This window comes from Lithobates pipiens, unplaced genomic scaffold (genome assembly GCF_037356315.1).
Source record: "Lithobates pipiens isolate NorthernLeopardFrog02 unplaced genomic scaffold, aLitPip1_a1.2 Scaffold_18, whole genome shotgun sequence".
Classification (NCBI taxonomy): domain Eukaryota; kingdom Metazoa; phylum Chordata; class Amphibia; order Anura; family Ranidae; genus Lithobates; species Lithobates pipiens.
In genome coordinates this window covers 410,657,931-410,685,217 of record NW_027507758.1, presented here as the reverse complement: position 1 = coordinate 410,685,217, position 27,287 = coordinate 410,657,931, and the positions used below count along the sequence as shown (strand labels likewise).

General features: G+C 43.1%; 1 protein-coding gene across 5 annotated transcripts in view; it reads left to right on the top strand.

The window, feature by feature from the left end:
• NAALADL2 (N-acetylated alpha-linked acidic dipeptidase like 2) overlaps positions 1-27,287 on the top strand; it is a 1,383,985-nt gene that overhangs the window by 231,382 nt on the left and 1,125,316 nt on the right. The window lies entirely within an intron of this gene.

Here is a 27,287-nt window from a genome sequence, read left to right as displayed (position 1 = left end):
TTACCCCTGGAGCTTGTGAAGGCCAGAGATGTAGAGCAGGGGTTAGTGAGAGCGGAGCTGGACCAGGAGCTCACTCAGTGTGTGTCCACCATTGATGGAAGCCGCGCATGTGCCCTGTGCTTTTCTTTTGATGCATGCAGTGTAGGAAACAGTTTTAGTCCCTGTATGCAAGAGTGGCTGAATAGAATGTCAAAAAATAAAAAATAAAATGTCAAAAAAAGTCAAAAAATCCTCTGACTGAAGTTCCACTTTAACCACTTACTGACCACCGCATGTACATTTATGTCGGCAGAATGACATGGCTGGGCAAATAGGCGTACATTTATGTCCCTTTGAATTTGCTCCTGTGTGGTCGTGTGAGCCATGAGTAGGATTGCGGGGCCCGCAGACTCGATGTCCGTGGGGATACTCGCGATCGTCTCACGGAGAGGAAGAACTTGAAAATGCTGATGTAAACAAGCATCTCCCTGTTCTGCCTAGTGGCACTGTCACTGATCACAGCTCCCTGTGAACTGGAGCTATGATCAGGGATGTGTCACATGTAGCCACACCGATAACAATTAGAATCACTCCCTAGGACACACGTAACCCCTTCCTAGCCAACTAGTGGTTAACCCCTTCACTGCCAGTGTCATATTTACAGTAATCAGTGCAATTTTATTGCACTGATCGCTGTAAAAATGACAATGGTCCCAAAAATGTGTTAAATTGTCTGATGTGTCCGCCATAATGTCACAGTCACAATAAAAATCACTGATCGCCACCATTACTAGTAGAAAAAAAATTATTAATAAAAATGCCATATGAACCCCTATTTTGTAGACGCTATAACTTTTGCGCAAACCAATCAATATACGCTTATTGCAATTTTTTTTACTAAAAAAAGAAGAATGCGTATCGGCCTAAGCTGAGGAAAAAAATTGTGTTTTATATATTTTTTGTGGATTTTTTTAGAGCAAAAAGTAAAAAAAAATTATTTCAAAATTGACGCTATATTTTTGTTTAGAGCGCAAAAAATAAAAACCACAGAGGTGATCAAATACCACCAAATGAAAGCACTATTTGTGGGAAAAAAGGACCTCAATTTTGCTTGGGAGCCATGTCGCGTGACCGCGCAATTGTCAGTTACAGCGACGCAGTGCCGAATCGCAAAATGTGCTCTGGTCTTTGGCTAGCCTGTATAGAAGCGGACCTGACACAGACATGGCTGCACAAGGGAGATGGCATCCAGAACAGAACAGAGGCATTACTGATAACCCCTCTTCATTGGTGCCATTGGCAGTAATAATATGATAATCTTCTCCCCTTCTACTGATGTTCAGTGGTAATTTACCTGAACACACTCTTCCATACTGCAGCCTGTCTTTTCCTTGGGCTTGAACTATAACATCCTTGTTGGACCAGAGATCACCCACCCTCCACCCTGCATTCTGCCAGTCTAACATGTGGGCTACAAAAGAAGGAGGGCACTATTAAAGAATTAACTTACATGTGCTTAAAAAAAATAACATAACCGGTATTCCTTTATCCACTACTAAACACACAAGTTATTACTCTATTTAAAGCACAGTATATATAATTTAAATGTAAATACTATGCCTTTTTACATTTAGCAATGCTTCATAGTGTTTTAACTAAGACAAAAAGACCATATTTCAAAATAAGCACAATATCTGCTTTACTTTCTCACATTTCTATATTTGAAAATGCCTTGGAGAAATAACTCTGAGAGTTAGTGCTGCTAGAAAGAATGTTATTGCTTTAAACCTAATGAGCATTTTGGACCCATTATAGCAGTGCTCTTTTATGTTTACTATTTGTTTGGTTTAGAAAATGAATTATAGCATGAATACCCATCTGAATTTCCCACAGGAAGCATGGTGAGGGTTATTCAGTAACTCTTCCTCAGCATAAGAAAAACTGCTTATATAATTGACTAATATGTTTCAAAGGTTTCAAAATGTACATTACTTCAAAGTTAGTTCTTTTCCTTGTCTTCATAGCCTATTAAAATGTTTTAATAGAAATGTTGAACTAATGCAAACACTGTTTGCTAAATGAGTAGATTTTAGTTGCATTCATAAGGACCACATCTTTCTCCTTATGATTGGTTGTATAATGCAATAAATTACATTTCACATGGTATGGACATGAAAGAAAAGTAAGAATTCATGTAGAATAGGGATGTGATGCAATCAACCTATCGTGATCAAGTCCACATAAATAATTTAATTCAGTTAGAAAAGATTGTGAGATAGCAAACACTTTCACAACCCCCTTTTGGGCATATGGACTCCTTATGAATTCATCCTCATTAGAAAGATCTTATTGCACCTTTAATCAAATCAGTTGGACTCCATGAACCCAGCTGGACTCTCTCAGGGCTCATACAATCCTTCCCAGAATTTTCACTTGGTAAATCCAGCACACCTTTCAGAAAATGCACTCCCATACTGTAGTAACTAAATAAAATTGCCCAAATCACTTTAAAAAACATTCCAATGATGCAAATGGCACCCATGGTTCATTTACCGACACCATAGATTTACACAGCTCTAACTAGTTCTCTACCTCATAGAGTCCTAGATTATTTGATCTTATGTATTTGATGTGACATAGGGAAGAGACAACGCAATGGGGATTATTTACTAAAGGCAAATCCTATGTGCACTGCAAGTGCACTTGGAAGTACAATCACTGTAAATCTGAGTGGAAGATCTGAAATGAGGGGACACTCTGCTGATTTCTATCATCCAATCACATGCAAGCAAAAATACTTTTTTTTTTTTTGCATGTCCCCCTCAAATCTACAGCGACTTCACTTCCAGTGCACAGTGGATTTACCTTAAGTAAATAAACCCCATAGCGTTGTAGAGATTTTTCTATGTTTTCTGAGTTTTTTTGTTTGTTTCTTGCATGATTTCCTATAATGTGGAGACCCATTAGGGTTGATTTACTAAAGGCAACTCCACTCTGCACTGCAAGTGCACTTGAAAGTGTACTTGGAAGTGCATTTGCTGTAAATCTGAGGGGACGATCTGAAATCAGGGGAAGCTCTGCTGATTTTATCATCCAATCATGTACAAGCAAAAAAGCTATTTTTTATCTTCCATGCATGTCACCCACGCATCTACAGTGACTGTACATCCAAGTGCAAAGTGGATTTGCCTTTAGTAAATAAACCCCTATATGTTGCATGTTCATCATTCATCCTTATATTACAGTATAGCTCTTTGAAACATTGGTTTCTCATTTCCCCTTGTGTAATTCTTTTTTTACACAACTTCATTTGAATTACTTTCTATATTTGTATTACTTTACTTCAATATCATTTTTTTTACTATGAAGGCTTAGGCAGAACCATTAAAGGTTTGTCCAGCCTCTTCGTGGATCAGTGGATAGCTTTTATAGAAATATATTGCTGGCAATGTGGTTTCTCCCCCCCGTCTCTGGATCCCTGCAAGGTACACAGCCTAATTATGCATGTTTTTGCAGCTACTTTTTTTATATGTGGCATTTCTATGTTTGTTTCCTTATTTCACTTCTCATTCTTGCCTTTTGCAGTTCTTTCTTTTTTCCTCCTTTCCTCCTCCCCTTCTCCTCTTTGACTGGTAGGCTGTACAGGTGTGCGGGAGACATCACTGTATTACCATGGCTTCCTTAAACTGAATTTCCTGCAATGTTAAAGGCTTAAATGTCACTAGTAAAAGACATCAGCTTTTTAGATTTGTGCCCCCTTTGTGTGGCTGTTAGGTGCTCTTGACAACGGGCTGAGTGGTTAAATCCCTTGTTAAGAATGTGGTACCCAAATGGTTTAGTGTTTTTGACATATTTGATGTGCCTGAGACACAGTTTGCATACAGCAACAGTGCAATCTGCTGCAGATGTGCTGAAAAAGGTCCAGACAGCTGAGCTCTGGAGAGTGGGCCAGGAGATAACAGCTGCAGAATGTGATGGAATAGGGTGGCTACTCTCTACTCTTTCTTGATGTCGGCCTCCTTGGAGTTGTGCAGCCTCACCTTCAGCCACACAGCCTTATCTCCCACGCAAGTTGCATCAGTGACTTCATCATCATCATCATCTTCATCGCCTCCATGTTCATCATTACCACTGGAGACAACTTGGCAATACGCTGTGGCTTGGGGAACATGAATGCCAATTTGTCTAACAGTGTGCCTCCCTCTCCCTAGGCTCATGTTCCTGTTATCCTCAACCTCAGAACTAACATCTGAATCTAGTAATGGCTGGGCATCATCAAGGAGCAAATGGCTGATGCTGTGGTCAAATAACTCAGCTGACTCCTAAATGGCTGATGTTGGGGCTATGGCAAGAATAGATGGGGAGAAGGAGACATGTTTATCCACTCTTTTCTCTGCTCGCATGACATCTGCATGGACATGATGCCCTGCCTGAGGACTGACAACCACGTCCACCTTTTCCTGTGGACACATTTGTTGCTGGCCCCTTACAGTGCCAAGCGAACGTCTGGCTCTCCTTGTCCTCCTAGATATTATTGGGAGGGAGGGGGCAGTGCTTATAAGCAAATGTAAAGAAGAAGTTGAAATCTGTATGTAGATGCACTTTAATCAATGTAAAGAGGTTTGGTGCACTTTAATTTGAGTACTCACACTTCACAGACACACTCCACGGATACACTATAATATAATGCAATATAATACGCCAAATTTACAGTGATGTACAGAGCTATATGGCGTTAAACTGGCAATAATGCACACAAAACTATACGGATTTAAACTGGCAGTAACACGTAAAACTGTATATTGTTAAACTGGCTGTTATGCACACAGTACTAGAAGTCATTAAAGTGTCAGTAGGGCACACAAAACTATATGGCGTTAAACTGGCAATAATGCACACAAAATGTATTTACTTAATGCCCTTTACTTTAGTAAAGGGCATTAAGCTGGCAGTAACTCAATCAAATAGACTGTTCAACCGTCACTACACCGATGCTATCTGAACTGTCCTTACTCTAGCTATTCACTAATGTATAGGTTACTGACACGGTCTCTCTATATTACAGTGAAACTATCTCAGCTTTCCCTACTCTAGCTGCACACTGTGCAAAGCTAAATGATGGTCCATCTCACTACACTCACAATATCCCTAGACTGACACTAAACTAATATTCTACACTGACAATTGAAGTAAAATAGCACAGTATAGCACACTAACTAATAGCGCCGAACAGAGCCCTATTCTATCTCTCTCCACGGCAAAATCACACTGAAAATGGCTGTCATTGAAATAATACTTTTACACTTGGGGCGGGAATGAGCCATGATTGGATAAAGTCATGATGACAGTGTCCAATCATGACTCTGACAGTGCTTTGTGCCCTAATTGTCTGAAGCTTTCACTGCTTCAGCCAATCAGGGCTTGCAATGCTCTGTTCAGCACCACAATGCATTGTGGTCAGTTTGGGGGGCCGAAACAAACGGTTGAACAACCCGTTTGTCAGGATGTTTGCCGAATGACTGAACAACTAAATTTTGACCCAAACTTATGCTCAGACCGAACCGTTCTCCCATACCTCCCATACTGCAAAATAAGCTTGCATTCTTCAATATCTGCATCACATTCATCTTCCAAAATTGCCATTAAAGGCTTTTAAAGTGTTAGAGAAGGATTTTACAGAGGACTAGTTCCTCCAAGCCTATAAAAACATGCCTTTTGGCCCAGGCCGGAGGGTTACACCGCCCTAAATTTTAAAACTTTTAAAGACATACTCATACCTTATCTTACATCTTATGCAAACTTCATCATGGGAGAACTGGGTTTACACTCTGAATCTCTTTGTGCTTATGTTACAGTCATTCCTAAGCCAGATAAAGGCCCTGTCAGCTGTGGCAGCTATTGACCAAGAACTTCATTAAACATAGACATCAAACTTCATTCAAAGGACATGGCCACCAGGCTGCTTACCCTTACGCCTGACTAACCTGGATTTATCCCTGGTAAGGAAGCTGGAGACAATTCCCTCAGGACATTCTCACTTATTTCTTATGTTCGCAATCAATCCCAAACCCACTCTGCTCCTTTCCACTGATGCTAAAAAAGCATTTTACAGGGTGGACTGGGATTATTATTACTGACTATATTGTATTTTTTTTTGCTTTAGATGTTACATAGGTTTGCAGCTCTCTATGCCTTCTTAATGGACCAGAATCATGTTAGCAGAGTACTTGGTGTTCCTTTTATGCTTCATTATAGTACCTGACAAGGCTGCCCCTGTCCCTACTCCTCTTTGCCATCTCCCTGGGACTCTTCCTCTCCATGCTATGGAATGATGATAACATACACGGTGTAGGTGAAAGAATCTATATGTATGCTGCATATGCCAACAACATTCTTTTTTTTATATACAGCAGACCAAGGGTCCTTTTCTATTTTCAAATGATACCATTGGGTGTGCTGATTGACTTCTTTTCCACACTACAATCCCTTGTTTCTAGATATGTCTGGAAAGGGGGACATCCTAGATTATCTTGTGCTACTCTGTTTAGAACTAAGCATGTAGTAGTTATATTATCATGCCATAGCTCTGACAGAATAGCTAATTGGACTTATTCCGCGGTCTCTATATTATGCTTTTTGTGTTGGAATCTACTCTCTTTAAGGCAAAACTTACAACAATGCCATGGATCCCTTGAGCTTCCAGAGCCTTAGCTGCCTCCCCCTCTACCTTAATTTAATGCTTTCCTCCTTGTCAGATCTGGGAGTCACCATTAATGCCTCTTTTCCATCATCATTACTTTTTTCTCAGACTCTTAGATAACAGATTTTCCGATTGGTTTTCAAAATTTCCACCTCCGCTACATCATGTTCTCAAACAATCTAACGTTCTGCCATTACAGAGTAGCCTTGGTTCAACACAACACCTTCTCCTATGGCTCAATGGTGATATATACAGATGACACAGTTAATCTGATCTTTTTGGCAACCTCTAGGATCCTTGCAAGAATTAAAGCCAGTGGAATTCATCTTCTGATCCAGCAATCCTTCATTCCATTGTATTTCATTTTTTTACAAACTTCTCCTGGATCTTCAAAACTCCTTATACCCATATTATCTTGCAGGGTTGGAGATGGACCTATACCAGGCATATGCAATCAGCGGACCTCCAGCTGTTGCAAAACTACAAGTCCCATCATGCCTCTGGCTGTCATGCTTGTGTCAGAGTCTTGCTATGCCTCATGGGAATTGTAGTTCTGCAATAGCTGGAGGTCCACTAATTGCATATCCCTGACCTATACCTTTCCCTTACGGATTACCAGAAAGATAAATTCATTTATATCTCTCACATCTCCTCAATCTCATCATCAAAGAATGCTGAGGTTATTTATAGACTCCCATGCGCATGTTTAGTGGCATTGTCCCACTTTTCCACTTTACAATTGCACCAACAAGCCAATATAAATGGTACATTACTCCTCGCTTCATAAAGGGGTTGTATAGGTAAAATGTTTTAAAAAATTTTTTTAATCACAAACATGTTATACTTATCTCCACTGTACAGTTCGTTTTGGACAGAGTGGCCCTGATCCTGCTTCATAATTTCATAGTTAGTAAGGTTGAATAAAGACACCAGTCCATCCAGTTCAACCTGAGTGAGTGTCTACAATTGTCCCTATTTCTGTACATTGCATACTCACATCCTTACATCACTGCTGTTCTGGGGTCCCACAGTGGCTGTCTCAGTTTCAAACCCCTCCTGGGAAGCTCTTTCTCAAGGGGGTTAGCTTGCGGGCAAGCTCTCTGCTGTGTACGTCTCCCTGCGTCCTCTTCTCCACTGAGTCTGGCCATTGATTGGATAGATCTATATCAGCACATGCTGCTGTCAATCACATCCAATGATGTGGCCGCCGGGGGGGCGAGGCCTTGTCATACACTTGGCGTCCATCTATCCAATCAATGGCCAGATTCAGTGGAGAAGAGGACATAGGGGGACGTACACAGCAGGTGAACGAGGGGACTGGGGGATCCATGACAGAGAGGTGTTTTTTCACCGTAATGCATAGGATGCATTAAGGTGAAAAAAATACGAACCTTTAAATGTGGCTAAATCCCTCATCCCCATGTATTGGGGACAAAAAATAAATTCCTCCTATTTCTCAATGGCTCCAAAAAGTAGACCATATTTGACTCATGGAAGATATTACCTATTCTTCTTGGTTGACTCCAGAAAAACATACCAAGATCTGGGCCTTGCTAGTTCAAGTTTAAGACCTCTGCTTAATATTTGGAGATTATATCTGTTATTATTGTTCTTACTTACTCTTCAGACACCACTTCATCAGCTTTGTATTCCCTTTTGTTTAGCCGACCATTCAGTGCTTACCTTCTTTCCTTTTGATTGCTCCCCTCCCCACTTTCTCTCTTTTCTTTTCAATTGTATCTATTTCCCTCCCTGGGGTGTATATCTACACTATGCCTACTGTTTTTTTGGTTCTGGTATGTACTGTTGTCTTCACAACGATCTGTTTTCTATCAGTCACTGTGGAAAGTGATTTGTAATGGTTCAATATTGTTATGTTTTATTTGTACTCTTGGTCGCTTCTGTGGTCCGGGTTCTCTTTTTCTTACCATATTATCAGGCATTGCGTTATCTTATGTATATTTTAATTCCCCTCTATAAAAAATTATTAAACAAAAAAGTGTAAAAATAGAAAAAATGTTTTCATTTTTCTTTAATGCATACATTCACTTTGAGCTTTACAATTCTTCTACATTACATAAAAGTTGCATTAACGTGATATAATTTTAATTGGCAGACTATGTTGATTAGAATTTGTTGCAAATATATGGGAGTGTGCAAATAAATTTTTTCGAGGTGTTTACTATTTATTCCCAAATTAAAAACAAGAAAATAAGGGGATATGGATCCATATTTTCTATCAAATTAAAGCTTGTATTGTCCAGCAAAAAAAGATGTATAATGCATTAGGATAGACTAAAAATGTTAAAAGATACAATGTTTGGAGCGGAGAAATTACCAGAACAAAAAAGTGTTCTGGTACTCAAGGGGACACAGGGAGAAAAAGACCCAGGGACTCAATTTGATACAATTACAAAATTGGCAAAGGATTATTTTTATTGATTGCATGATGCAAAAAAAAAAAATATATATATATATACACATGACGTATACAAACAAACACGCAAATATATTTTTTGTTTTATTTTTTTCATAGTTCAATTCCCAAATCATTATTGTGATTGCTTTTTGAACCTTGTAGCATCCGTGAATAGGGCAGAATCTAAGAAACCAGCCTATTTTATTTATGAGGCTTGCATTGTATAACATGCAATGAGCACTGAGATAAAACCCCCAGGTGAAGGATTTAGGCTTTTCATTATAGTGAATGCTTATGTTCAGGCTGGTTAACAGTAAAATATTCATGGCAATGTGTGCGCTTGCATGGATGTTCATAGTAACACTGTGGAGACTAGAGACACTCAAACTATACTGGGAATGTTTTGATTGACTGTGGAAAAATATATTGATATAGAGTGCCTTAACCCAAGTAGCTAGATTGAAAAATGCATAAACCTGTGTGATGTTACTTGTTGCTCAGGTCATAGAGAAGTAGCACATCCCTAGGCTATGTTCTACATATCTCTTTAAATTTTTTAGAAATATGTCTGTTCTGTATGTTGGCAAATGCAACATACAGCACTATTGAAATATTTAAATATAACCAATAAGCAAGCTTACCTATTTATTTTAATTTGAGAAACAGGAAATACATAGTGGACATCTACGTCTGACAGTCTTATATATTTTTATTTTATTTTAATATTTTTGAGCTGTTTTTAAAAGTTACAAACAGGAATGGAGAAAGGGCAATAGAAATACATCAGAAAACCATAAACATTCCATCGTATTACAATAGAGACAAAGTATCACTGGGACGATATATGGTACGAAAGGAAACAAAGGTAATATGTACAACATCTAGAAAAAGGGAAACAAGTTCCAGAGTTATGACATACATAACTAAATACATATAAAATCGCCACACTACAAGAAAGCATGGATAGGAATGCCCCTGAGTCCCTGTCCCCTTGAAAATCCCAGGGGGCATGGAGTACAAAGAACCTTGTTCATTAGGTACAGTAACCAAAGAAGGCTAATCTGTTATAAATAATGCTGGCCTTCCCTATTAAGGAAAATAAGCGTGTGGGATCTGAAAAGATAACATGAGAAGTAACACATGTACTCTGAGCCAGTAAATGTAAGCAAGAAATGAACTAAAGACCATGAAAATAAATAGATCCAGGTAAATGGATAAACGTAGAGAGGGTTGCCTCTTAATGAGGAGACCTAAGAAGGGCTTCTAGATGTCATCGGCTGGTGAATATGCCAGCCTATGGCTGATGGCATACCAATCCTCTTATGCAAAAGAAGATCACAGAAAGGATGTCTCCGAAGCTGAAGTGTAATTTTGAGTCAACAGGTCAAGCCATTCCCAATGAAGCTTTAAAACCCTTCTGACCTCTGTGATAGTAGGGGTCACCTGGGAGATCCAGTGTTGTAGGATAGTTCTCTGGGTTACCAAGAGGCAAAAGTGAGTCCACTGTATAATTTCTTTCTGTCGATTGAAGGACTGCACCTCCAAAGTGTGAGACGGTACAGAAAACCCAAACAGAAGAAAAGAGAGGGTCTTTCAGTATCCGTTAGTTGGTCATTCCATAGACAAATGAGACAATCTGGTCCCAGAAGGAAATTAAAGGACATGACCACAAATGATAGTACAGTGTTGGACGAATAGCTTTGCACCAGGAGCAATATTTGGAAGCATGGGGAAGCTGTGTAGACATATAGCGTACGTAAGTTCTATGCATTTCCCTCCAAGCTTCTTTAAATTAGCTATTTACTTAATTAGTAAATAGCTTTGCACTCTATTATAGACAGCTCTAATGAAATCTGTGAGGTAAGGCACAGGAATGTCTTTGCTCCATGACTGGAAAGATGTGATTTTCAGTGGCTTTACAAAGAATGACAACAGTGGTCGATAGATGTCAGACATGGAGAACGATCTCTCAGACAACAAAAGGACTAGAAAGGACATTTGAAATCTCCATTTCTCTTTTTTTGGGGCAGGCTTCATTGACTAAGTCTGAGCATTGGATAACATAGAATGCATGGTGGGTAGGTAGATCATGTTCCGTAGGCAGGGATGACAAAGATTTGAGCTGGTGAGAGCATAAAGTTAAGCACCATGCTTTAGCCTCTTAGTTTGCCAGATAGAAAAGGCTGCATGTTGAAAGCTCTGTATGGGTGGGAAGTAGGAGGAAATGGTCAGGGACAAGGTTATGTTGTAGGTAGGGTGGGAGCACATTTTAGTTACTATGTAAGATTTCAGTCAGGTCAAAAGGGTGATTCCACGTCATGGCTGGTATATTTTGAGGCCTAAAGTATCCAGTCAAGCTATACTCACAGCAAAAAAGACAGATTTTTAAACCCTAATCTGTGCTAGGTTTGCCCCCCTCCCCCCTTACTTCTTGGGATATAAAGTTTGGTCATAGCACTGCCAAAGAAAGGCCACTATAACCTTGTTAAGCTTTTGGAAGTCTTTGTGCTTGAATAGTACAGGTATAGTCTGGAGGGATATAAAAAGTGGGCAAAACTAACCATTTTGAAGAGGTGACATCTCCCAAAAAGTGATAGAGGAAGGTCCATCTATGCTTCCAGCTCATTCTATGTCTTAGTAAACAGTGGGGGGTAATGTATGTTAAATAGAAAGGAAGTTTCCTTTCCTATTTTGACTCCCAAGTAGGTAATGTGTGTAGAAGCTATGGTGAAGGGGAGAAGAGCATATCCAGCACAATGTTTTACTAGAACTTGCTCGACCCTCCCCCCCCCACCCCCTTCCTGACCTACCAGGCTGCATGCTTGGATAAGGGTTTGGTATGGAGGATAAGGGTTTGGTATGTTTTTTTTTTTTGGGGGGAGGGCACGCTGTTTTTTATTTTATTTATTTTTTCAATAGCCAGGTGTCAGCAATTGTAACTGCAAGTCATTTTAAATGGGATTTGAATCTCTTTTTGCTATAAAAATGTAATTTTTGCTGTAGCATGTTTTATGCATGCTACAGATGTGCTATTTACAGGCACATTAAGGGGGACTCCTAGGCACTATATTTAAAGGATTCTTTTTTTTTTGCATTTTAAGCATAATTAAAATCACTGCTCCTAAAAAAAAATTTTTTTAAGAAAAAAAAATATATTGATACATGTCCCCCAGGGCAGTACCCAGACAACCACATGACTTTTTTGGTCAATGCCTGATTTGTTGATGTATTTATGGAATTGTAAATCCATATAGGCAAATTTGATATGCTCTTTATGTTCAGCCCAAAAGTCAAAAAAAATGTAACCTCATGTCACAGTGTCCTGTTTTTGGAAGTATTATTTTGGATAAGAAGGGCTTGGCCATTTTGTATTGGGGTAAAGGATTTTTCTTATAGTAAGATGCTTAGGAGATCATTTTGCCCCGCACAAAGGCCTTACAAGCATCCCAGAATAAGTTGGGTTGGTGTATATGAGTTGAAGTAGTCGTATATTTGGACCAGGCCTCTTCAAGGATATTTTTAAGATTGTCATAATGCGCTAGGTAGGAGGAAAATCTCCAAAGTTTACCTTGGGTTCAGAAGTTATCTAAGAGTACTAATATAGGGCTGTGATTTGAGATGACCAGGTCATGTATAGTTGAGTCCTGAACTTTAGGTAATAGGGAAGAGTTGCAGAAGTAGTCCAGTCTAGAAGAGGTGTGAGGGAACTCAAGGGAAAGTGAAGTAAAATGGTCAGCATCAGTAATGGGGGTTAGTGGAATGCAAGTTGATCTGTCCTCTCCAGTATTCCTGACAGAATTTAAACTGCCCCTACCAGGTGTGGGAATTGAGGCTTAATCAGGAGCAATTTTGTAATGGCACAGAAGTACAACAGGTTGGGAAAATTTGTGACATTGATTTTAGCTATTAATAGTTCCCTAGTGGAACATTTTAAGATTAATATTAACTGTGATTCCTGGGTCTTGCCTATCCACAGAAATTAAGACATACACTAGGTTTTTATGAAGTAAAATTATGACTCCCGCTTTTCTTCCTATGGCTGAAGACTACATTACCGTACCCACCTGTCAGGGAAATGCCGGTAGGAGAACTGGCAATAGTGCCAGTTGTCAGGGAACCAACAGCAGGAGAAGGGCTCTAGGACCCAGCATCTCTACCGGCACTTATGGCAGGAGAAGGACTTTAAGACCCAGCATCTCTGGCAGGAGAAGGACTTTAGGACCCAGTATCTCTACCAGCAGGTCACATGGGCCTATATAAGGAAGTCTGCTAGTGTCTGCAGTTGTTGGTTTGTCAGTCTTCCTGTGTTCCTGAACCTCTGTGAAATTACTATTTGGATTCCTGTTGTGACTCGGCTTGTTCCTGACCTGTCTGATCTGCTCTTCTGGTTTGGTCGCCTGGCTTGCTTTACCGACTTGCTGTCTTCTTCTATACCTGATCCCGGCTAGTATCACGGACTTTGCTACAGTTACCTGTTCCCGCCTGCTTCCTGATACCAGACCTTTGGCTTGTCCCCGTTTCTGCAACCTGCCTCTTCCTCCTGTCAGATCTACTATGTTTGACACCTGGCCTGGCTTCCACTACTGTTTCTTATGCACACCTTGCCAAGTTTCACCGAGGATTCTTATAGACTTTAGCTCAGCTGTGCTTCCTGCATTACCCGGTGTTCTTCAGGTGCCCACCAGCTCTTATCTCTGGAATCCATCTGGCAACCTGTGCTTCTCTGGGCGCTACACCCTCTGTACCCAACTTCAGGGGTGTACTGCACTCAGCCGCAAGGGGAGCCCTCTCAGCATTTTGGCCTCCCACCAGGCACGTGACACGACCCACAGTTTCTAGAGACAGAAAAAAATAATTTGCTTATAAATTAGTTTCTTTTAACAAACTTATGTCTGTTTGAGGATGCCGTAAGTGGCGCAAAACTTCATTTTTTTGGCTCAGGAACACAGGCCCTTAACATTCCAGAAGAATACTTACATAGGTTTAGCAGGAAAAGAGAATATAGCTCAAAACAGAGTAATGGGAGTAACAGGGGCCTATGTTCCAGAGGACAAAGGGCAACCTCTAAAAGGAGCAACCTGCAAAAGCTGAGTGCAAAGTTAGAGGACAGATAAAACAAACAGAAGCATAAAACAACCAAGTGAACTACATCTTCAACTGCAGCATTTCTTAACTTCATTGTTTTCCGCACATGTATCAATTATGCTGCACAGCTGAGCCTTGAGCCTGGACACTGAAAGGAAGTCTGGACAGCCAGCCCTGTATGGTGTTTTGGAAGAAGGAAAGGGCGTCCTCCACGGGTCCCAGCCCCCTGAGTACAAATATAGGCACAGGACATTACAACAACATAAAGTGCCTGCATGGAGCAGGGGAGAATAAAAACATAATGAACATCCCTGAGACGCAAAACAAAGATGCAGCCAGGTTGGAGACACTCACTATAGATTAAATTTCCTCATAATTTAGGGAGAAATGGTCGAAGATAAGGTAGGTCACTTTACTTTAGATTATCCCAAGGAGTTGAAAAAGTGGGGGGCATTTTGGAAGACCCTTCTTGGAGCTGCCCTGCTGGGTCTGGAGGGGTGCCAGTCAGGGCTGGCGGTCTTTCCCCTTGAAAGTTGTGATAATGAGTTGAGGAATGATTCAGCTTCCTCCTGAGATTGCTTCCCATTGAAAGATTGCACTTGGAGAGTGAATCTAAGGCCTTGTTGGAAAAGAGCAGAGCAGGCCGCTCAGAACTCTTTGTACTTGTGGGAAACCTATGCAGAGTAGTCCACAAAAATTAAAAGCCTATGTCCATCAATTTAAACTGAGCATGTATCAGACTTCTACATACCTAACTGATGAGTCTGCTTGGTCAGAGGGTGGTCTCCCATATGTATCTGACTCGGGGCCCCTGGTAGAGAGGGCAGGTGGAGCGGGAGTACAGAGTGGTATGAGAGCCTGGTGATTAGTATCCTGATGCTGGAAGTTAGGTGATCTTCTGACAGCAGGTAGCAGAACAGGTAAGCAGGCAACAGATGCTGAGCAGGAGCAGAGCAGGCAAGTCCGGGTACAGGCCTGGTTCAGAAACGGGCGGGCAGCGAAGTACAGAGGAGCAGGCAGAAGTGAAGTGAAAGCAGGCCGAGATCAGATGCAGGCAGAGGTCAGGAAATCCGAGAAGCAAGCCGAATCATCAAGAGATCAGGAACGCAGATACGGATACAGGAACAAGGACACAGGTAGCTGATGATCAGGCAGCACCGAGCAGAATGTGCTGCAGACCTAAATAGGCCGATTGGTGCCAAACGCCACGCACGTTTGTGTGCCAAAGTGCACCCCCATGTGCACACGCGCGCACGCCTGGACACTGGCATGCACACTAGCACACACTAGCACACTAGCCCAAAGGAACACGCCGACCGGTGACCTGCGTGCACAGGCGCGCGCTCCCCGGAACATCAGTGTCACGTACCTTTTGGACGAGCCTGACCTGCAGGGAGTGACCTCTTGCGGCTCTAACTCGAGGGCCCTGATAAGGTAAACAAGGAAGCACAAGAGTCAGGAGTAGCACGAGTGCCTGGCAGGATCAACAGTAGAGGATGGATCTGGAACCCAGGAAGTACTGTGTAGAAGAACCTCCGACAGGATCAGAAGACGGGTTGGGGCCAAGAAGCAGCTGGATCGGTAGGCAGGTGCAGCAGATTGTAACTGAGCAGCAGGCAGGCAACAGGAACCAGGACACAGGAGCAGGACCTCAGACAGGAACTGGACTGCAGGCAGGAGCTGGACCATCAACTGGAAGCTGGACAGCTGACAGACACCAGGAACCAGAATACTGAGAGCAGGGTAGTCCGACAACCTGGGTCGGTGATCAGGCAGATAGCAGAGGTACCAGAGGATCAAGCAGGAGGGTAGTCAGGCAAGCTGGGTCAGTGATCAGACAGATAGCAGAGGTACCAGAGGATCAAGCAGAAGGGTAGTCAGACAGGCCGAAGTCAGGTGCAGGCGGAGACAAGCCGGGTAAGTTAAGCACAAGAGACAGGTTTTCAGGATACACACACGCTGTAGATCAGGCAGCAAGATCCCAGAGTGACAGTCAGAACTAATTGGCCCATCCGCCTGTCCGCATAGGCGCACAGGCAGACGCGCACATGAATGTGTAGCGGAAAGCCCAGGACATTGTTACTGGCAGGATCTTCCTGACAACCAGCGCACACACCAGGGAAAACTGGAGCGCACACAGCAGTGCCCACAGGAGCGCGTACATCAGCTCGCACAGGAACACGCATATCGGCACACACCGGCACCCACCAGAGCGACCAGCACATCATAGGACCAGGTAACCTTTCTGACGGCATGCTTTCCAACAGCTATGTAAAATAGCCAGCCTGTCCGTGTAGTTTAAATATAATACAATCATAGGCCTGGGAAATTTACAGTTATGGAGCACCCAGGCTGTGTGCTCATTTCAACACACACTGCGAAGATAGCCCCAGGGCCTCAGGAATGCATACAGTGCAGATATCCACAAGGGATCCTACCTGATAGGATTCTAGAAGTCTTATTATTTATAGGTTATTCCTTCTGAGATCAATTTTCAAGATCTTCCAGCTTTTCCTGTATGACAGCGTGTATAATACACTGCAGGGTGGCATTATTCTGATATAGGTCATCCTCCAGCGTGGAGATGCTGTGTTCAGCTTCAGGGAGTTTCTGTGCTTGATCCTCCAGTTCTTTACAAAGCTGAGCAATCCCAGTGGCAACTGCTCTGTCCACATCTGCTGTAATAGTAGGAAAGAGCAGGGCAGCCACAGCTTGTGATATTTTAGTAAGTGTGTCCACCTGGTCGATCTCCAGTGGCTCTGGGGAAGCATGTCGGCACTAGTAGTCTTGGTCCTTGTTCTAGTGGCCACCTTGGATCTTGCTGCCACTTGTACAGGTGGCTGAGTTGAGGGGAGAGACAGAGAATGGGAGTGGGCACTGATCAAAAACTGTTCCATACAGTGGTGCGCTGCATATAGCAGAGATGTGTTTGGTTACAGTTAATAAATACTGCAAAAGTAGTAAGACTGCCTGCCTGGATTTCAAGGACATATTTTAAGTATATGTATTATCTCCTATTCTCTTGCAAGTTACATGTTACTGTGACATGCTGAGGGCCCACTCTGAGGTTCTTATGACCATGTAAAGCAATTGGCTATAATTCCTATATTTCTAGGTGTAAACGTGTTATAAAAGCCCCTACTGAGCTTTTTCCTCTTTCAGATCTGCTTAGCAACAGCATGCTGAAGAAGAACCCCAGGGAAAAAAAAAAAATTATGTTAGTAAAAGCCACTAGGACACCATAATTTGATAATTTGTTTTTGAAAAAATATTTGTAGTTTTTTTTTTTCAAACCTATAAAAGAGCTGACGTATAAAAAGGCTAACTTCACCTTTTCAGGTAGAATTTCACTTTTCATAATGAATAGAAGCTTTTTCTAATGTCTTTGCTGACCAATTTATCGCAATGTGCTTATCTCACTTACCTATTCCATGAAAGGTTTGAATATTCACCTGTCAGCTCATAATTTAAAAAATGGTTTCTAAGATCTAACTAACTGCATCTATTTAGAGATCACTTTGATTTTTTACAATGAAAGCAAATCATTCTCTTATTGGATGAGGTGGAGAATATGATGTCATCATCCCACCTATCCACTTCTAAATTGGTTTCTAAATTGCTCCCATGCTGGGTGGGTGACCTCCCATGTTCACAATGCAGCAGGGCAGCCGCCTGGCACATGGCACCCAGAAGTTAGTCATGATCACTATAGTAGCAGTGGTTTTATTACCATATGAGTTTATGTGAAATATCCATTAAAAAATGTAAATAACCTTGTAATTAAAAATATATTTTGGTTAGCATTTAATAAATGTGGGTGTTATAATATGCCTAATATGTCCATATTCTGAAGGACAGTTGGGAATGTAAGCTGCCAAGGGGATTCTGTGAAATAAGCTAGCCATTAGGGATGAGCCGAACACCCTCCAGTTCACTTTGCAGCAGAACTTTCAAACAGGCAAAAAATTTGGCAGAACACACGCACACCATTAACATCTATGGGACACATGAATAATCAAAAGTGCTAATTTTAAAGACTTATATGCAAGTCATTGTCATAAAAAGTGTTTGGGGACCAGGGTCCTACCCCAGGGGACGTATCAATGCATTTTTTTTTTAAACTGCAGTTTTTTGGGGAGCAGTGATGTTTTTAATGCATAAAGTGAAACAATAAAAAATAAATATTAATTTAAATACCATGCCTGGGGGGTGTCTATAGTATGCCTGCAAAGTGGCACATTTTCCCATGTTTAAAACAGTACCACAGCAAAATTATATTTCCAAAGGGAAAATTGTCATTTAAAACTAATCGCGGCTGTAATGAATTGTCAGGTCTCAGTAATATAGATAAAACTCATTGAAAAAAATGGCATGGGTTCCCCCCAGTCAATTACCAGACCCTGCTTTGGTCTGAATATTAAGGGGAACCCCGAACCAAAAAAAAATATTGTGCGGGGGTCCCCCTAAAATCCATACCAGGCCCTTCAGGTCTGATATGGAAATTAAGGGGAACCTTGCACCAAATTTAAAAAAAAATGTTGTGGGCTCCCCGCAAAATGCATACCAGACCCTTTAGGTCTGGTATGGATTTAAAGGGGAACCCTCCGCCTAAATTTAAAAAAAATGGTGCAGGGGCCCCCAAAAATCCATACCAGATCCTTATCTGAGCATGCAGCCTGGCAGGCCACAGGAAAAGAGACGGTATAAGAGAGTGCCCCCCTGAACCGTACCAGGCCACATGCCCTCAACATGGGGAGGGTGCTTTTGAGTAGCCCCCAAAGCACCTTGTGCCCCCATGTTGATGGGGACAAGGGCCTTATCCCCACAACCCTTGCTCAGTGTTTGTGGGGGTATGTGGCAGGGGGCCTATCAGAATCTGTAAGCCCCCTTTAGCACTTCTGGGTGACAGTTCTTATATAGCTGAGGGCAGGGTCATACAGTGTCATAAATGGGTGACCCCGTCCCCTCTGACCACGAGGGCTTCCCTGTGGCTTTCCTGTGGCATCAGAGAGGGGCGGGTCACAGCACAAGGTGCTTTGGGGGGCTACGCCAAAGCACCCTCCTCATGTTGAGGGTGTGTGGCCTGGTATGGTTCAGGAGAGGGAGGCATTATTTTCCTGCAGCCTGCCAGGTTGTGTGCTTGGATAAGGGTCTGGGATTGATTTTGGGGTGACCCCTATGGCATTTGTTTTTAAATATGGCGCAGGGTTCCCCTTAATTTCCATATCAGACCCGAAGGGCCTGGTATGGATTTCAGGGCGACCCCCACACAATTTTGTTTTAAATTTTGGTTTGGGGCCCCCAAAGGGCCTGGTATTGGACTGGGGGGGAACCCATGCTCTTTTTTTTTTTCAATGAGTTTTATCTCTATTGCTGAGACCTGGCAATTCGTTACAGCCGCAATCAGTTTTTCCTTTAGAAATTCCATTTTGTGCAGGGACTGTTCTAAACATGGGAAAAATGAGCCACTTTACAGGCATACTATAAATCATTTTTATTGTTTCAGTTTAAGCATTAAAAAAGATCACTGCTCGTGTGTGGGGCTTCAGCGGACAGTTTCAGCGGACAGTTTGACGAACAAAGTTTTTCGGAAATTCCGAAAAACTGTCCGCTGAAACTTGGTTTGAGCGGACAGTCCGCCCGTGTGTAGGCCACTTTCGAAATGAGCAAACTGTTCCCGCTCGGAGGAAAGTCCGCTCATTTCGAGCGCGTCTCCAGGTAGGCGGGGCCCGCGACGGAGACGTCGCGGGCCCCGCCGCCTGGTATGGACTTAAAGGGGAACCCCAACGCCGAAAAAAATCGGCGTGGGGGTCCCCCCAAAGTCCACAACAGACCCTTGTCCGAGCACGCTAACCGGCCGGCCAGGAAAGGGGGGCGAGCGAGCGCGCCCCCCCTCCCGAGCCGTACAGGCCGCGTGCCCTCAACATGGGGGGTGCCTTGGGGAAGGGGGGGCCGCGCGGCCCCCCCACCCCAAAGCACCTTGTCCCCATGTTGATGAGGACAAGGGCCTCTTCCCGACAACCCTGGCCGTTGGTTGTCGGGGTCTGCGGGCGGGGGGCTTATCGGAATCCGGGAGCCCCCTTTAATAAGGGGGCCCCCGGATACCGGCCCCCCACCCTATGTGAATGAGTATGGGGTACAATGTACCCCTACTCATTCACCTGTAAAATAAAAGTACCCAAAAAAAAAACACAACACACGAGATAAAATATTTTATTGCACAGCTCCGGGGGTCTTCCGTCTTCGGGGGTCTTCTCGCCGGACTCCTCCGCTATCTTCTTGTAGCTCTTTTGCTAGCGGAGGAGTCCGGCTTTCTTCCTCCCCGCCGCCGGCCTCTTCTCCTGACTTCGGGGGTCTTGTCCCCCTCTTCGGTTCTTCTGCCGGGCCACCGCGCCTTCTTATAGCTCTTTTGCAGGCGGTGGCCCGGTCTTCTGTCGCCGCCGCCTTCCGTTCTTCTGCCGGGCCACCGCGCCTTCTTATAGCTCTTTTAGAGGCGGTGGCCCGGTCTTCTGTCGCCGCTGTCGCCTTCCCGTCGCCTTCCGTTCTTCTTCTTGTTGTTCTTCTTCTTCTTCTCCAGGAGATGTTGACACGTCGCTCTCTCCGGCCGGAATGCCAGAGCCGCGCTGTGCGGCCACTTATATAGTGACAATGGGGCGGTGTCACATGGTATATGTCACATGGGTTGGTCACATGGTGACCCCGCCCCCTTACGATGTCATAGTCCCCATGTGACATCAACCCATGTGACCAACCCATGTGACATATACCATGTGACACCGCCCCATTGTCACTATATAAGTGGCCGCACAGCGCGGCTCTGGCATTCCGGCCGGAGAGAGCGACGTGTCAACATCTCCTGGAGAAGAAGAAGAAGAAGAACAAGAAGAAGAACGGAAGGCGACCGGAAGGCGACAGCGGCGACAGAAGACCGGGCCACCGCCTCTAAAAGAGCTATAAGAAGGCGCGGTGGCCCGGCAGAAGAACGGAAGGCGGCGGCGACAGAAGACCGGGCCACCGCCTGCAAAAGAGCTATAAGAAGGCGCGGTGGCCCGGCAGAAGAACCGAAGAGGGGGACAAGACCCCCGAAGTCAGGAGAAGAGGCCGGCGGCGGGGAGGAAGAAAACCGGACTCCTCCGCTAGCAAAAGAGCTACAAGAAGATAGCGGAGGAGTCCGGCGAGAAGACCCCCGAAGACGGAAGACCCCCGGAGCTGTGCAATAAAATATTTTATCTCGTGTGTTGTGTTTTTTTTTGGGTACTTTTATTTTACAGGTGAATGGGTAGGGGTACATTGTACCCCATACTCATTCACATAGGGTGGGGGGCCGGTATCCGGGGGCCCCCTTATTAAAGGGGGCTCCCGGATTCCGATAAGCCCCCTGCCCGCAGACCCCGACAACCAACGGCCAGGGTTGTCGGGAAGAGGCCCTTGTCCTCATCAACATGGGGACAAGGTGCTTTGGGGTGGGGGGGCCGCGCGGCCCCCCCTTCCCCAAGGCACCCCCCATGTTGAGGGCACGCGGCCTGGTACGGCTCGGGAGGGGGGGCGTGCTCGCTCGCCCCCCTTTCCTGGCCGGCCGGGTAGCGTGCGCGGACAAGGGTCTGTTGTGGACTTTGGGGGGACCCCCACGCCGATTTTTTTCGGCGTTGGGGTTCCCCTTTAAGTACATTCCAGGCGGCGGAGCCCGCGACGTCTCCGTCGCGGGCCCCGCCTACCTGCACACGCGCTCGAAATGAGCGGACTGTTGCCTCGTGTGTGGGCGAGTCCGTTCATTTCAAAAGTTGCGCGGACTTAGTACGACGAACAAAGTTTGCCGTATTTGTCCGCTCAAAAAGTGCCGTGTGTGGGCGTGTTCGGAGACGTCGCGGGCCCCGCCTACCTGCACACGCGCTCGAAATGAGCGGACTGTTGCCTCGTGTGTGGGCGAGTCCGTTCATTTCAAAAGTTGCGCGGACTTAGTACGACGAACAAAGTTTGCCGTATTTGTCCGCTCAAAAAGTGCCGTGTGTGGGCGTGTTCGTTCATTCAAAAGTTTGAGCGGACTGTTTGACGAACTTAGTTTCGGCAGACAGTCCCCGCGTGTGTACGCGGCCTAAGCCTTTGAAATTAGCACTTTTGATTTTTCATGTTTGCGTCTCATAGACCTTAACGGTGTTCATGTGTTCTTACAAATTTTTTGCCTGCTCGTATGTTCTGATGCAAACCGAACCAGGGGTGTTCGGCTCATCCCTACTAGGAAGTTAATCACTGAACGTGTAATAAGGAGAGGCCTATGTCCTTTTCTGTTTACACAGTAAGAAAATATTAAAGGAGAGAAAATAGAAGAGATTGGAAGAGACTAGAAGCAAGGAACAAGAAAAAAAACAAAAAAACGGGGGGGGGGGGGGGATTATTATTGTATGTGAATCCTGGGGTAGGGGATCGGATAAGAATGGTGGAGTTGCAAAGCACTCTAGAATGCCAGATGTAAGGGGCATGTGGCATCCAATAATGATACAATGGAGGGCCATTGTCCGGCTATCATAAAATGTGATGCTTGATAGCGATCACTTTGGTGTAGGGTTCAGAAAGCCTGATCTCTAAGGCCTGGGATAAACTCCAGATTGCCTAGAATTGTTAATAAAGGAGAGTCTGCAGTAGAGAGGGATGCCTGCATAAAGAGTGGTGAACATATGCGGGCAGTTGGTCCCATTAGGGGATGCCACTTTAAGCCTGGCAGTAGATTGTAGTAGCACCAATGCTATATCTGTTTGGGCCTATTCTATTTGTGCCCAGAGCTTGATGGCATAAGGATGGCGCCAGTCTATAAGTCTGCCTAGGTGTACTGCCTGATAATATTTCAGGACGTCTGGAAGTGCTAATCCCCCAAATTGTTTAAGCAAGGAAAGTTGGCTCTGGGGAGGTTATTTTAGATGAGTCTAAGCTAGATCAATGTAACTATGTAAACTTTCCATACCTGAAATTCTGCTTTAAACATACCCCTAAAACTCATAATTTCCTTGACAGTAGAAAAGTAAGAGTTTAATAGCAGGTAACATAAGCATAATTTGCTTAATTCCTATTACAGTGGCTCAATGGCTTCATTTTGGGTGCATGGTCAGTCCACTTCCCACCTCTCCTGTGCAGCGAGACCCAGCACCAATAGATGGAGGTAATGAATCTACTCTTACTGAGGCGCTGTGCACTTGGATAAGATCAAAAGCTGACTGAAAATTAAAAATGTAATTTGGAATATTTTAATATACAGTATCTAGAATACTGATCATGTATTTTATAATTCCGTGCTATGGACAATAAAAACGATATACTTGTGTATGGCTGCTGCCCCCACTATGACTGACTACTGAGGTAGGGTCGGAAATGATAATTTGATGTAAAAGTGGGTTTGGCGCTGCTATTTGCATGCCTAAAAAGTGTTTAATGAAGAAAAGGCCAATGTTTAGGCCTAATCAGATCATATATATACAGTCTGCCAAAATTCATGTACAGTGACTCGCAATAAAGTTAATTTGTGCTACTACCATGTGAAAGTGATCAGTGCTACAAATAATGCTTTAAAAAATAATAATGAATAATATTATAATATTGGGCAGCACAGTGGTGTAGTGGTTAGCACTCTCACCTAGCAGTAAAAAGGGTCGCTGGTTCAAATCCCAACCACGACACTATCTGCCTGGAGTTTTCATGTTCTCCCTGTGCCTGCGTGGGTTTCCTCTGGGTACTCTGGTTTCCTCCCACATTCCAAAGACATGCAGGTAGGTTAATTGGCTTCTGTCCAAAAATTGGCCCTAGTATATGAATGGGGACCTTGGATTGTGGGCTCCTTGAGGGTAGGAACCGGTGTAAGTGTGCAATGTACAGGTATAGGGACAATTGTAGACACTCACTCAGGTTGAACTGGATGGACTGGTGTCTTTATTCAACCTTACTAACTATGTAACTATGTAACTATTCCAGAAATCATACAAAGTGACCAGTGCTGCAGAACATAAATCCTTATGTGATTGAAGAAACAACAATGGTTGTTACATCCTGTAAACCATATGTATGTTTCCAAGCTCATATTAAGTGACCAGTGCTCCAAATAATAAATCCTTATGTGGTAAAAAGAGAACATCAAATCCTTATTACAGTGTTCCAAATGTCATATGTCCGTACTGAGAGTCCTTGTTAGGGTGCTGCTATGAAAACAGTTCTTTTTGGTGTTGCAACAGAAGAGAATTCCACAAGATCATGCGGTGTGCACGGTGTCTCCAAACATGCCCCCTCTTATTGCTTCACCAGAAATCTCTCCCCTCAAGGGAGTAACCAGCATTCACAGCACCACATGGCTGTATATTGATATCCAGGACCAGCCCTAGGGTGCTTCTCCTTGTCTTTACTTCCTCTGCCCCAACAGTCTCAAACATGCATGAAAATAGCAAAAAAATGGCTCTGTAGCATAATACCTATTTATTAAAATAAGTAGTATTGTGCTCACATTTACTTTAAAATCAGCCAGCATAAAAACCAGGAAGTCCAGGATGCAATGTGCTCCATGGACCCAAAAACCACAAGTGATGCAATGACATTGTAACTCCACCCTACACGTTTTGTCAAAATTATGTCATCAGGAACTGCCACTCCTGATGACTTTATTGTGACAAAACGCATAGGAGGTATACTAGCACAAATGTATTTTATTTTGAGTCACTGTACATGCATTTTGGTACACTGTGTATATATGATCTGATTAGGACTAAACATTGGCCTTTTCTTTATTATACACTTTTTAGGCACGCAAATAGCGCCAAACCCATTTTTACATCAAATTATATCTAGAATACTGCACCCAATTTTATCCTGCCAGCCAAAAATTGTAAAGACTCAGCCTTCAATATGCAATGATTCTTCCTTCAAAGTTTCAGGTAGTACATCATAGGTGTGCATACGCTTTTATCACCCCCAAAAACGTGCACTCCTAGATTAAGACTCTCTTTCATCCCTTAACACCACAGAGAGCCAGGTTGATTCCCTAAATGAATGTACCATTAGTAATTTCTACTTCTGCCTTCTGTGCTTCAGTCATGTTTGCCAGGTCAGGCGCAAATCAGTTGAGAAATTAGATGGGAAGGAATGTTATTCCCAGAAATGTTTACCCTCCTCCTTTATGATTAAAGAAGTGGAGGACATCTTGGATCCTTTAACTTTTCATAAACCTTTTTTAAGACAGACCCATTACTCCTCAGGAGACAATTAATGCTATATTGTAATTTGAAAATCCTAGGTATTACTGGTCTACCACTGGATTGATACAATATAAATTTCAAAACACTTGACCTGATCCTACAAATATTTTAGGAAACATATAAAAATACCTGTATTACAATCTTCTATGAATGTAGCTCTTATAGTAGTCCTGCCCAAGACTGGTAAGGATGTAATGGAATAAAACACATGTTTCGCTCCTAAATTGAAATATCAAAATTCCTGCAAAAATTATGCATTTTATTGTCACCTCCATAACTAGGAAGAAAATAAAAGCACCCGTGGTAATACCTTTTGACATACTATGCTGGGGCTTTATCTGGGAAACTTAAAAAAAGTTTTTTTTTGTGAAACATATATAACTGCATAAAAATTCACTATATAAAACCTGTCAAAGTCAGAACAAACCAAGATATTGTGGCATCTTATTTCCTCTGAAGAGGAACTTGTCAGGGTTGTACCTTGTACTATTTTGCATTGATATGGAACCTCATACAAAGTGAATAGGTCAATCCTTTGCTATAAGTGGCATAAGGTGGGACTCCCTGGGAAAAAAATCACCTTATATGTCATTGAGACCCTTTCATACTTTTCTGCTGATGGTTGAGAGGTTTGGTAGGATGTTGCAGATACAAGTGAGTTAGGAAACATCTTTTACATTTATCATTAGATCAGCTCCTCCTATTCCTAATTTTGACATTTTCTCCCACACCTCCAAATATTTAGACCCCTTTCACACCAGAGCATTTTGCAGGCGCTATAGCGTTAGAAATAGTGCCTCTAATCCACCCTAAAAAAGCTGCACCATTGTTTGTAGTGTGAAAGCCTGAGGGCTTTCACACTGCAGCGGTGCGCTCACAGGACGTCAGGGAAAAGTCCTGCCAGCAGCTTCTTTGGAGCGGTGAAGGAGCGGTGTGTTTACTGCTCCTCCACCACTGCTCCCCATTGAAATCAATGGGGCAGCGCTGTAATACATCCGGCAAAACGCTTCGTATTGCCTGTGGTTTTAACCCTTTGTCGGCCGCTAGAATGGGTAAAATCGCCCCGCTAGTGTCTGAAATGCGCCACAAATCTGCCGTGAATCTAGTGGTAAAACGCTGCTAAAAATAGCGGCGTTTTACCGCCCGCGCTATGGGTGGTGTGGTGTGAAAGGGGTCTTAGGAGTAAAAATTCACAACGACTTCACTAAATTAACTCAACATTAATTCCCTTCTTATACAAATGAACTTAAGGTCACAAATATGGCATTTATTAACTGCCCATTTAATTGAAAAGATAAATATGCTAAAGATTATGTATCTCCCAAAATGTTATATATACTAAAATCATCCCCAATTTTTCTACCAAAAAAGATAGATTTGATCACTTCTTCTATTATCTGAAATAAAACACAGCCCCACTTGGCAGAGCTAGCCCTTCAATCTTTAGTACCAGACTGATTTCTATAACTCTTTTGAGTATCCCCATTCTCCTATATATGTGACTTAATGCACCCGGGGAACCTCTGAACAGTTCTGTTAGTAAATATGCATAGCTCTCTGGCAAAATGTGTAAACCCTTTCTATTTGTACTTCAATAAAAGATGCAATAAATTGTCACTCTTGGATCGCTTAGTCCTGCACTGGCTCAAAGCTTAAGATAATTCCCACACATGACCCAGTTTCTCTTCCAGAAATCCATGTTAGAACAACTCAACACTACACCCTAAGTGGTGGTCTAGCAAAGATATCACTGATCCCTCCCAACTGTACATTGAAGGGATCTTCCTTTATTTTGACTGACTCCATGCTAAATGTACTTTTACTAAGACATTTTCGATTATCTTTCATTGTGTCCTGCAATTTCCCTACAGTTCAA